At 41.0% G+C, this 12,522-nt stretch overlaps 1 non-coding gene across 1 annotated transcript; it reads right to left on the minus strand.

The window, feature by feature from the left end:
• Positions 1-11,294: 11,294 nt before the first annotated feature.
• On the minus strand, positions 11,295-11,401 carry LOC141635720 (small nucleolar RNA R71). Its single transcript, XR_012540385.1, has one exon. It is a non-coding gene; the product is annotated as a small nucleolar RNA R71 (small nucleolar RNA).
• Positions 11,402-12,522: the final 1,121 nt, after the last annotated feature.

Consider the following 12,522-nt stretch of genomic DNA (forward strand, 5'->3'; position numbering starts at 1 on the left):
TGGTACTCGGTCTTGTACTAGCTCGTACTCGGCTGGGTGCCTCTCTATGGTTTGCAATTCCCGACTCACAAACATTATTTTTATACTAACGGCTAATCTAATAACAATCATTACTAATCACCTTCTAACATGTAATAACCATTCATCAAAGCACATTATACATATGAATACTTATATCCAATTTTCACACGATAAATGCACCACATTATAAATAACGATATCATGCAAACCTATCGACCTGTTATAGTAAACACGTAATCACACGACATTTCACATATCATCATGCGTGGAATGGACCTATATATAAGGCAAGGAACTAAACTATAATCACAACTATATGTAATCAAGCAACATTTCTTTTCAGTAAAGAAATCATGCAAGATGCTAAGCAAAATTCATATCACGCATACAATCATGCAACATGTCACTTCGCGTTTCCCTACTCATAACCACCCACGTAGTAACCAACTGAGATGATAGGCACTAGCTTTGGCATGAGGACGCCTACTCATCCAAAACCGATTTCCTATTGTACTCACGTCGGGTTCATTTTACTTAGACTCTCCTAAATTCATTTTTGGTTCATTGGTTTTAGGTTCTAAAATCGTCGCTCAGATACCACTTTGTAACACCCCAACTATTCGGCCAAGATAATTGGTGCGTTACCATCTCGATTTCCCGAGGTGGTGTTTCAAAACTCCAATCAAAGAACATTTTATTAATGTAATGTTTAATGAATTACATAAAATGTAAACAAATGAATAAATAAATTAGAACTCGTGATATTTATACTCTTCTAGCCAACTAGACTCGTCTCGTGATATCACCAAGCTCATCCCGTCTCCCGCGTACTATCCCAACAACCTGAACATAACCTGCACCCCATATGACCAAAGGATATCATATGGATCGACACAGGCCACCCCAAAAGAGATAGGTGACAATGCACAGACACAACAAACGTTAGTTTTGACAAATAACTAAAGTGTGACACGACTCGAGTGTGTGAACATACAACATGACTATGATATGAATAACATGATATCCGACATCCGCCACCACGGTAGCGGGACATACCCAGACATACCAACAACCTCATTGGTACCGGGACATGCACAAACATACCGTCAACCACACTGGTACCGGCACATGCCCAAACATACAGATAACCACAAACAGGTACCGGGACATGCCCAGACGTACCGGGTCCGGAAGCCAACCGGATCCTCTGCCAGACGTCGTGTCTCAACCACACGCGTCCCTCCAAACTCAAGTCATTAATGTGCACATCTCTCTTGGAGTGGGAAAGCTCCAATAGGCGACCCAAGCGGAACACGGTCTCCCAACCGCCTTCCGTCTCCTCAACAACAACCAACAAACCCAACCGTATATTATCCAACATATATGACAAATACGATGATGCAAGATACCACACAATATGTCAATTATCGACTCATCCAATAATCTTAACCGATATCATGTTATAATGAAATAACCGCTAAAACACGACTCACATGACATTTCAAATGCATATTGAAACTGAGTAGGATTAACCTACCTCACAACAAATCCGCATAAGCAAACCGTCACACAAGCTATGTCTATCTCGCAAAACCGTCTCACAAAAACCCATTTCCTAAAATACGATAATAATACAAATACGTATAAATATACTCACCTAATCATATAAATACGTATAAATATATGAATCCAATACGTGTACAAAAACGTATTAATATACTAATATATTTATACCAATGCGTATAAATATACTAATACATTAAAACAAATACCTATACGATGAAATAAACCAAATAAACCCGTCTTGTACAATACCCAAAACCCGACTTACTCAACCACCACCTCACCACCGTGAGCCACCACTGCCACCACGGGCCACCACCATGGCAGCCGACCACCCAAACGACACCAACAAACGACAACAACAAGGACGACCACAACACCAAAGACGACACCACAACCCCACCGTGGGTCCCCCAGTGACCACGGTGGGTTCAGCCACTCCCGGCCACCACGGTGCCACCCTACGCGCCGCCCACAACCCTAAACACCCGACCCAAAAACAACAACAACAAACAACTAATAACAATAACCACAAACCTCACCTAACATCCCTCCCTTTTCCCTTGAACTCGCCACCCACAGCCACCATCTCCACCACCTACGACCTCCCCTCAAATCCCCTCACCAACCTCGACCCAAGCCTCCCTAAAAAAAGTCTAACCCGACTCAAATAAGCAGCCAAAACCGAAGCCCTAACTCGGTTCAGCACAACCCACAAAACCCCAAAAATCCACTCCGTCAAACCCCTATATGGGTGGTCAACGGCGGTCAAATGGGTGGTCAAAGACGGGTAAGAGGTGGATCAAGGTCGGGACGAGTCAATGGTATGAATAAAATAATATAAAGGCTAGTATAAGATGGTTTACCTTACAATCTTGAGGCGAGGTGACAGAATCTCCTTTTCTTGTCTTTCTCACTTCTTCCTTATCTTTTGTGGATTTTGTGGTGGATTATGTTGGGATAAGTTTTGAGTTGATAAGGGTGGGAATATAAGGAGAGGGTAGTACGAGGTGAAGGTATGGGTATAAATACATGTATCTTTTATTATTATATTATTATTATTCCGTCTCAACATAACTCTTATAATTACAATGAAATACTATTACAATCGACTCAACATCAAATCAGAAACGCTCCTCTACGAAATTACCTCCTATCAACATATAATCATACAATTACAATCTAATACCAATAATACTCCCAAAACCCTCTAAATTACCAAATTAGGGTTTAAACCAACGTTTATGCATCAATATTAAAACTGTACTAGGAACTTACCCACAATACGACAGTCTCAAAGGTGTAAACAATGCTGCAATCCGATTACTTTAGCCCTTTGGATTTGATAGCAATGCGAGAAAAGATTCAACGTAGTTTGTTCTCTTGTGTAAAATATTTAGAATGAAGTAAAAAGTAAAAAGAGACTGGTGAAAATACTTTATATACCATTCTCGTGTTCCTATCAAAACCCGGCCAAAAACCCGCAAAAACCCACGTACTCGATGGAGGTACTCGATCGAGTAGCCCTTACTCGATCAAGTTGCCCCTACTCGATCGAGTACCCAACAAATAGAACACTGTCCAGAATGCAAAAATCACTTACTCGACAGAGTAAGCATTACTAGATAGAGTACCCAACAGCTCATAAAACAGTAGTATTACAGTCTTCCCTCCTTAAAAATGAACTTCGTCCCCGAAGTTCAAACATATACTCAAAAACAAACTTACTAGCTCAACTACGAAACAACAACGCAACGAAAACTCAAATACAAAACCCAAACATAACTCATACCAACTCAAAGCAACCACTAACTGTACCAAAACCGACATAAAACTATACCAAAACCTTGTGCGATCATCTCCTACCCCCTAAAAGAAACATGGTTACGTCCCCGTAACCACGCATACCTGATCAAAAAGAGACGGATACCGCTCCTTCATAACCTCTTCCGCCTCCCAAGTTGATTCCTTAACATTGTGATTGGACCATAAAAGCTTGAGTAACACTGTTTCTCCAGATCATGTTTTGCGAACCTTGCGATAAAGAATCACTTCCGGCACTTCTTGATAAGACAAAGTTTAAGCCAACTAGATGTTCTTTACCTCTAACACATGGGAAGCGGCACTCACATACTTCCGTGACTGAGACATATGGAACACATTATGTACATGATCCAGAGCTGGTGGTAAAGCTAGCCGATAAGCAACCTCTCCGACAGGATCCGAAATCTCATACGGTCTAATGAACTTTTGGCTTAACTTCCCTTTCTTGCCAAACCACATAACCCCACGCATAAGTGACACTTTCAAAAGAACCTTATCCCCAACCTGAAACTCGATGTCTCGATTATGTAAGTCTGCATAGCTCTTTTGTCGATCCTGGGCTGCTTTCATCTTTTGCTGAATCACTTTCAGTTGTTCTATCATCTCTTGCACCATCCGTGGTCCTAAAACCACTGCCTCAGCACTATCATCCCAGCAAATCGGACTCCTACATCTCCTCCCATACAAAGCCTTAAATGGAGCAATCCCAATACTCGTATGGTAGCTGTTGTTGTAAGAAAACCCTATCAAATCCAATCTATCTTTCCAACTAACACCAAAATCCATCACACAAGCTCTCAAAATATCTTCCAAAGTCTTGATAGTTCTCTCAAAATATCGATCGAGTTGCCCACTTACTTGATCGAGTTCCCCAACTCCAGAACCTGACCAGAACTAATGTAAAACCACACTCGATCGAGTCACATACGTACTCGATCGAGTAGCCCTCCACTCGATAGAGTACTCCCTTTACTCGATCGAGTTGCACATAAGAGCAGCTACTACCCAACATTGTCATATACCCACTCGATCGAGTTCAACCCACTCGATCGAGTCCACCTTACTCGATCGAGTTACCCCCACTCAATCTAGTCATGCTGACGTTTCTAACTACCCACATGCCTTTAACTTAATCGCAACAATAAAAATACGTATGCAACACAACATCTCCTATTCACATGTTACTATTATCTCCACATTATAAATCATTTCATCATGCAACATGCTTAATCACAATCATATTTTCACATACATCTACCTTCACCTTTTTCCACCACATACTTCATTCAACCACGCATCATCCATCCCACATATTCATATAAACATTAGTAAGCACATAGCGATCCCATGACACCCCATATTGACCGGTTTGAAGTTTTAGGGCGAGTTCGCGACTTTAGGATGTCTCCTAAGTCTTTACATTAGCTCCTAACAACTTCTACCCTGGTTCATTTTAGTTTGACTCTCTTAGTTCATTAGATTCATTAGTTACAGGTTCCAAAATCGTCACTCTGATACCACTTTGTAACACCCCACACACCAAGGTGCCTTAGCAAGACCACCTAATGCATGAGAGTGCTACCATCTCAGTTGCCCCATGCAATGAATATTAAATAGAACATAAAAGAATGTACTTTAAGTAAATAAGTTTAAAGTGATTACATGGCAAACCTCAAAACTGCAAAGTACGATACAACTGTTCTAAAAACCAAACCTACTAAAGTAAATAAAATGTTCGACATAATAGCGGAAGACTCCTAGATGACTCATGGTGACCTATGCCCAGCTAATCCCTCGCGTATTCAAATCATACCTACTCAACAACTGCTCACCATCCCCGAATGGATCACCAGAGTTTTTAAAACAATTAAACGGGTTAGTTACTGCTAACACAATATAAGATAATACAACAACAATACACAAACCCAATTCCCAACATCGTCACATCACCAATCACCTGGGTAGCCTGAGGGTCTAGCCCTACCAGATTACCAGTCGCAACAAGTAATCCACTCCGCCAGTGGGGGACCGCAACTGTTCCCACCTTGCCCCGCTCATCTTTATCGAGCGCAAAACGATGTTCCTTAATTTGCACATCGCCTCTTGTGGCGGGTTCCACAAGGGGCGAATCAAGGGCGTGAAACCACTCCCACAAGTGGCTCCACTCAACCGAGGGCGCACCTCGCGAACCACAGACCAACAACCACAACCAATTACAATATCAATAATACCAATTCAATTATGGTATAAACAAATGCCATTAACCAACAACCAACAACCATCTCATAATCATGTAAACAATAACTGTGTAGGAAACCCTACCTGGAATGCAATCACCACAATCGACACAACAGTAAATCAGAAACGCTCCTCTACGAAATCACCTCCTATCAACATATAATCATACAATCACAATATAATACCACTAATACTCCCAAAAACACCCAAATTACCATATTAGGGTTTAATCCAACGTTAATGAATCATCATAAAAATTGTACTAGGATCTTACCCACAATACGACGGTCTCAAAGATGTAAAGAACTATGCAATCCGATGACTTTAGCTCTTTTGATTTGATAGCGACACGAGAGAAGAATCAATGTAGTTTGTTCTCTTGTGTAAAATTTTTAGAATGAAGGAAAAAGTAAAAAGAAACTGGTGAAAATATTTTATATACCATTCTCGCATTGTTATCAAAACCCGGCTTAAAACCCGTAAAAACCCACGTACTCGATCGAGTAACTTGGGTACTCGATCGAGTAGCTCCTATTCGATCGAGTTGCCCCTACTTGATCGAGTACCCAACAGACAGAACACTGTCCAGAATGCAAAAATCACTTACTCGTCAGGGTAAGCCTTACTCGTTAGAGTACCAAACAGCTCATAAAACAGTAGTCTTACAACGAAAGTCAAAGTACAACCCCCAGGCAAATTGAAGATTACAACCTGCAGACGGGAGCGACGTCGAGACGGCTCGAAAGGATTCGGGCCGAGGACCTGCCCTCGGGAAGGGCGAACTTGAGGCGACTCGGGGATTCGAGTTAAGGACCTGTCGTCGGGAATAGTTTCGAGTCTGTCGACTGCCAGTGCAGGTCGTTTAAAGTCCATTACACTACGTATAAAGACTCGCCATCCATAGAAAGGAGTCATAACTGAGGCATCTTCAGGATTCGTCCTTAAATTATTTCTTGTTTGCGCGTAAAGGTTCGTCAGCCGTCAGGGGTCGAGTAATGGACTGCGGGAAATAGCGGGATTTTATCGGGCTTACTTCAAGAGGTTTTTGTGTTAAGACTTGTTCGTCGTTGAAGGTCGAATAATTGACTGCGGGAAATAGCCGGATTTTATCGGGCTTATTTCAAGAGGTTGTTGTGTAGAGACTTGTTTGTCGTTGGAGGTCGAATAATCAACTGCGGGGAAAGGCCGGATTTTATCGGGCTTATTTCAAGGGGTTGTTGTGTGGAGACTTGTTTATCTTTGAAAGTTGAATGATCGACTACGGGAAATAGCCGGATTTTATCGGGTTATCTCAAGAGGTTACTGTGTAGAGACTTGTTTGTCGTTGGAGGTCGAATAATCTACTGCAGGAAATACCCGGATTTTATCGGGCTCATTTCAAGAGGTTGTTGTGTAGAGACTTGTTTGTCGTTGGAGATCGAATAATTGACTGCAGGAAATAGCCGGATTTTATCGGGCTTATTTCAAGAGGTTGCTGTGCAGAGACATATTCGTCATTAAAGGTCGAATAATCGACTGCGGGAAATAGCCGGATTTTATCGGGCTTATTTCAAGAGGTTGTTGTGTAGAGACTTGTTTGTCGTTGAAGGTCGAATAATTGACTGCGGGAAATAGCCAAATTTTAACGGGCTTATCTCAAGAGGTTGTTGTGTAGTTAGGGGACTTCGAGGGGAGGTCTGTGATATCCTGAAGGGGAATTTTGGTGTTTATATTAGATGTTTGCGGTACCGGAAAGATATGGGATTTTGTAGTTTGATCCTGGCTCTGGCGGAGGGCGGCCTCTGTTGTCGTCATTCGTAATTTCGAATTTCAAATAGAAGTAACTGTTTTTATTGTCGTCGCTTGGAGTTTGAAGAAATAGCGAATGTGAATTTCGCCATTTGCTATTTGTTTGGAAAATAACGGTTTTTAATTCCGCCATCCTGCGATTTGATATTTGTGAAAAATAGTGAATTTGAATTTCACTATATTGTTCTTTGTTTGAAAAGGACGGTTTTTAATTATGTTATTTGAATGTTGTGAAAATAACGAATTTGAATTTCGTTATTTTGTTTTCTTTATTGAAAATGACGGTTTTTAATTCCGTCGTTTGAGATTTGTGAAGAATAGTGAATTGGAATTTCACTATTTTGTTTTTGTTTGAGAAGGACGGTTTTTAGTTTCGTCGTTTGAAATTTGTGAGGAATAGTGAATTGGAATTTCACTATTTTGTTTGAGAAGGACGGTTTTTAATTCCATCGTTCGAAATTTGTGAGGAATAGTGAATTGGAATTTCACTATTTTGTTTGAGAAGGACGGTTTTTAATTCTGTCGTTTGAAATTTGTGAGGAATAATGAATTGGAATTTCACTATTTTGTTTTTTGTGTGAGAAGGACGGTTTTTAATTCCGTCGTTTGAAATTTTTAAGGAATAGTGAATTGGAATTTCACTATTTTGTTTTTGTTTGATAAGGACGGTTTTTAATTCCGTCATTTAAAATTTGTGAGGAATAGTTTATTGTAATTTTATTATTTTGTTTGAGAGGACGGTTTTTAATTCCGTTGTTTGAATTTTGTGATAGTAACGAATTTGAATTTCGTTATTTTGATTTCTTGTTGAAAATGAAATTTTTTAATTCCGTCCTTTGAGATTTGTGAGGAATAGTGAATTGGAATTCCAATATTTTGTTTTTTATTTGAGAAAGAAGGTTTTTAATTCCGTCGTCTAAAATTTGTGAGGAATAGTGAATTGGAATTTTATTATTTTGTTTTTTGTTTGAGAAGGACGGTTTTAATTCCATCGTTTTAATTTTGTGAGGAATTATGAATTGGAATTTCCCTAATTTTTTTTTTTGTTTGAAAAGGACGGTTTTTAATTCCGTCGTTTGAGAAAAATAGCGAGTTTATGTGGAAATTGGGCCAAAGCCCAAAGTTTCGCTGAAAATGCTAGGATCACCTCAAAGAGGCGCGAGCCGTTCTGTGATGTACGAAGCCTCTCCTTATTTCTTTAAAAGACGCGAGGAGCAGGAGCTCCTCATTCATCTCATCTTCTCCACAGTACACACGAAATTGCCATTTTTTCGCCCTTGGTGATCCCGTTTTATGCTTGAACTTGTGCTACAACAACTATGTCATCTCCATTTAATTTTGTTTGGCTTTTTGTTAATGGAATTACGGTGAAAACCTAAACCTTTAGAAATCGATTTGGGCGTTTTTGTTTTGCCCATTTTCGAGTGGAATTGATGCTTGCATTAGGTTAGAAACTGGTTTAGGAGAATAGGGGTGCTTTTGGTTTGCATTCTTGTCCCTGTTCCCGCTCCCTAGGTGCGAAAAACGTGAATGAGACAAAAGACCGTCTCATTTTGCAATGTCGTGCTTTTTTGCTCGAGTTGTGTGCCCCACTGAGTTGCATTGTAGTCAGGGAAGGCCGTGATGCGTGTCTTTTATATGATGTTTTACACCTCATTTTACACGCATTTCAGAGCTCATTTGTGTAGTTTAAGCTACCATTTCCCCCATTTCCGTCTACTTTCGTGTTTTTGTACTTTATTGCAGAAATGTGAAGAATTCAACGGAAATTGAGCTAAATCCGTCCCCGAGTATCCTGCATTGCATTTGACACGAAGAATCCACTTAAGGAACGAGCTTGGTGCGCGTTTCGAGGCCTAAAAGACAAATCCACAAGATTATAGAAGTCAAGTAGCAGCTCAAGCAGTTGATCGACCACTACCATCAGTCGATCGACCAACCTGCGGGTTCCAGAAGCTACTGTACACTGAAGAGCAGTCGATCGACTGCCATGCTTAGTCGATCGACCAAGCTGTTATCCCAGATGAGAATTAAAAGATCGAGGAACTTGAAGCCCATTATGTTTAGGTTTTGATAATAAGTGTTACGTATGTTTGCTATATAACGTAACCTAGAACATCAGATAGAGGCATCCAGTTTTGATCGAGTTTTTATCTAAGTTTCACATTCAGTTTTAGAATATCATAGTTAGGGTTTGGAATTTTGGTTGCATCGGATTTTCATTCATACTTCTAATCATTCCGTTACTATTCTTCTGCAATTTTCGGTATTACTTCTGTTCTACCTTCAGTTCATCTTTATTGCGTTGTTAGATAGAGAATTGTTAGTAGAATCCAAGCCAATTATCGCTTTATGTTAATTGTTTGTTCTATTATTTCAAGCATGAATTCTTCTGTCTATTTCATTAGTTTTATTGTTGTTATCATCCTTAGTATGAGTAGCTAAATAATTTGTGCTAGGATGTAGGGGAATTGTAGTGTAGGCGGCAATATAATGAACACGACCTGATTCGCGTGTTGGTCGATCGACCACCCTACCCGATCGATCGACTGACCACGTGAGATTTTATTTTCGTTTTAATTGTTTTAATTCTTTATTCGACGAATCGAGTGCACACGACTAGTTGAATGCTTAGGATATGACTGACCCATTAGATCGAGAGATAGGGACAGTTGCTAGATCACCAATTAAAATGACTAAACTATGCTAAGATCGAAAGATAGGTAAAGTTTAGACCGTAAATCACTTTTCAGGACGAAAGTTAGTATTAGTGATATTAGGGACCTATAGCGAGATCGAAAGATGCTATTTGTTAAGATTGGACCGAGAGGACCTCTTTATTTCCCGCCTTATGTGTTTGATTTAGACCTGTTTAATATCTTTGCCCGAAACTATAACGAACCGACCATCCTAGTACCTCTTTTATACTTGATTTTAATATTTCATTAGTTTACTTTTCTTTTGTTGTTATTAGCTATAGACCAAACCCAATCAAGTCCCCACCTTTTGTTACCTTAGACCGAATTTAAACAACTAGAAATTACGTTTGCCTCTCTATGGTTCGACCCGACTGCCGCTAGCTATAGTTGTAGTTGGAGTTTATAAATATTATTTTTGACACCTCACGACGGGTATCAAATTTTGGCGTCGTTGCCGGGGAGGCAATTGTTGTAATTTTTAGTTGTTTTTATTCAGTCTTTCATTAGTTTAAGGGACTTCCGTTCCTTAAACTTTTCTTATATTCTTTTTGTAGTTTCTTCTTATGCGCAGGTCACAGGGTGGTGAACTAGTACCATTAAATCCTGAGATCGAGAAATCCTTGCGCGAGTTGAGACGATAACAAAGGGTATTACCGACAGAGGAAGAGCTGAGTACTCTGTCAAGCTACTACGAGAACGCTCCATTCGAAGGAGATCCACCTACATCTCCTGCTTCAATTTCTTCAGCTGAGACAGTTACTTCTCCATAAATCTCAGTCATGGCTGAAGAAGCAACCATTGCTAGTCACTCAGAGCCTACCGCTGCGAATCTCTACAAAGGATTCGAACTACCTGGGGAGGCGAAAAAATTCGAGCCAAAGACTTCCTATATTAACCTGGTTGAGAGAAACCAGTTCGGGGGAGCTGCAAATGAAGATGCAGCCAAGCACATGGAGATTTTTATTGATTATTGATGCTCTATACCCCCGCCGGCCGCTGTGACCCAAGATCAGATCAAGGAGACCATGTTCATTTTCTCTCTTCGTGACGCTGCAAGAGAGTGGTATAGATATCTGGACCGAGCCGCCCATGGGATCACCGACTGGAATTCCTTAGCCCTGGCATTCTACAAAAAAGTACTTCTCTGCCTCGAAGACGAATGCCATTAGAGCTCAGATCACTAGCTTTAAACAAGGGCCTGATGAGAACTTCCATGAAGCATGGGTCCGTTTTAAGAAACTGGTGCGAACCATACCGCACCATGGGTTTAAAAAATGGAGTATTTGCAACCAGTTCTATAATGGGCTGTATGCCGATCAGAGGGCTATTTTGGATTCTGCAGCCAATGGCCGATTTGCTAAGAACATGGGAGAGACTAAGGGGTAGAAGATCATCGATCATTTGGCCACTCATAAGGCTGAATATGGGAATTCGAGAGGAAACCAGAGGAGAGCTGCTGAATCTTCCTCTGTTGCTGCACTAGAAGCTCTCACTGCAAGGTTTGACAAATATGAGTTGGAAAGGAGCTTCCAAAGGAGGGATGTACCATGTTAACGTTGTTTCAGACGGTCCTTTCGTCTGTAGAAGATGTGGAGCTGAGGGGCATGTCTCAGAGAATTGTTCTATTCCCTTGGAGTCTTGTGCTGCCTTTCAACACTATAGGCAGACAAATAAGTACTATGAGCCGAATGTCCACCCCAACTTGAGGTGGAGTAGCCAGAATGTCCTGAATCCGACTCAACCTCCACAACAAAGAAAGAACAAAGACTTATGTGCCCCCTCATCATAAGCAACAACAATACCAAAAACCTCCCTATGTGCCGCAGCAGCAACAATCCCATAATTCCGATTTTGCTGAGTTCAAGAACTTGCTGCTGAAGGAGTCCCAAGCTAGAGAGGTCGGGATGAAGCTACTAGAGAGCCAAATTGCTCAATTGGCTTGTAAGAGTATCACTCGGGTTCCGGGACACTTGCCGACTCAAACCGACCAAAAAGAGACCCTAAATGCCATCACTTTGAGGAGTGGGTCTACCCTGGAGGGGCCTGCTATGGTCGAGGATGCCCCTGAAAAGAATGAGGCGGAACCGAGTCAAAAGAAAGCTTTAGCGAAAAATAACAAGAACAAGGCGTCTACCGGGTATATCGGTCGATCGATCGATATACCCGTCGATCGATCGATATGCGAGTTACAGGAGCTTAAGAATCGTACACCTCAGTCGATCGACTGAGCAAGGTGGTCGATCGACTGAGACCCCTGCTGATATTGAGAAATTTCATCCTTCAATGCCCGATAATTTAAGAGACCATTTGTTCCGGGGTTCGACAACTCCGAAAGTATTGGGGCAAGACCCGAGTGCTGATGGGTCCGTCCCGATTCCGAAGTTCGACC

Source organism: Silene latifolia, chromosome Y (assembly GCF_048544455.1).
Source record: "Silene latifolia isolate original U9 population chromosome Y, ASM4854445v1, whole genome shotgun sequence".
Classification (NCBI taxonomy): Eukaryota; Viridiplantae; Streptophyta; class Magnoliopsida; order Caryophyllales; family Caryophyllaceae; genus Silene; species Silene latifolia.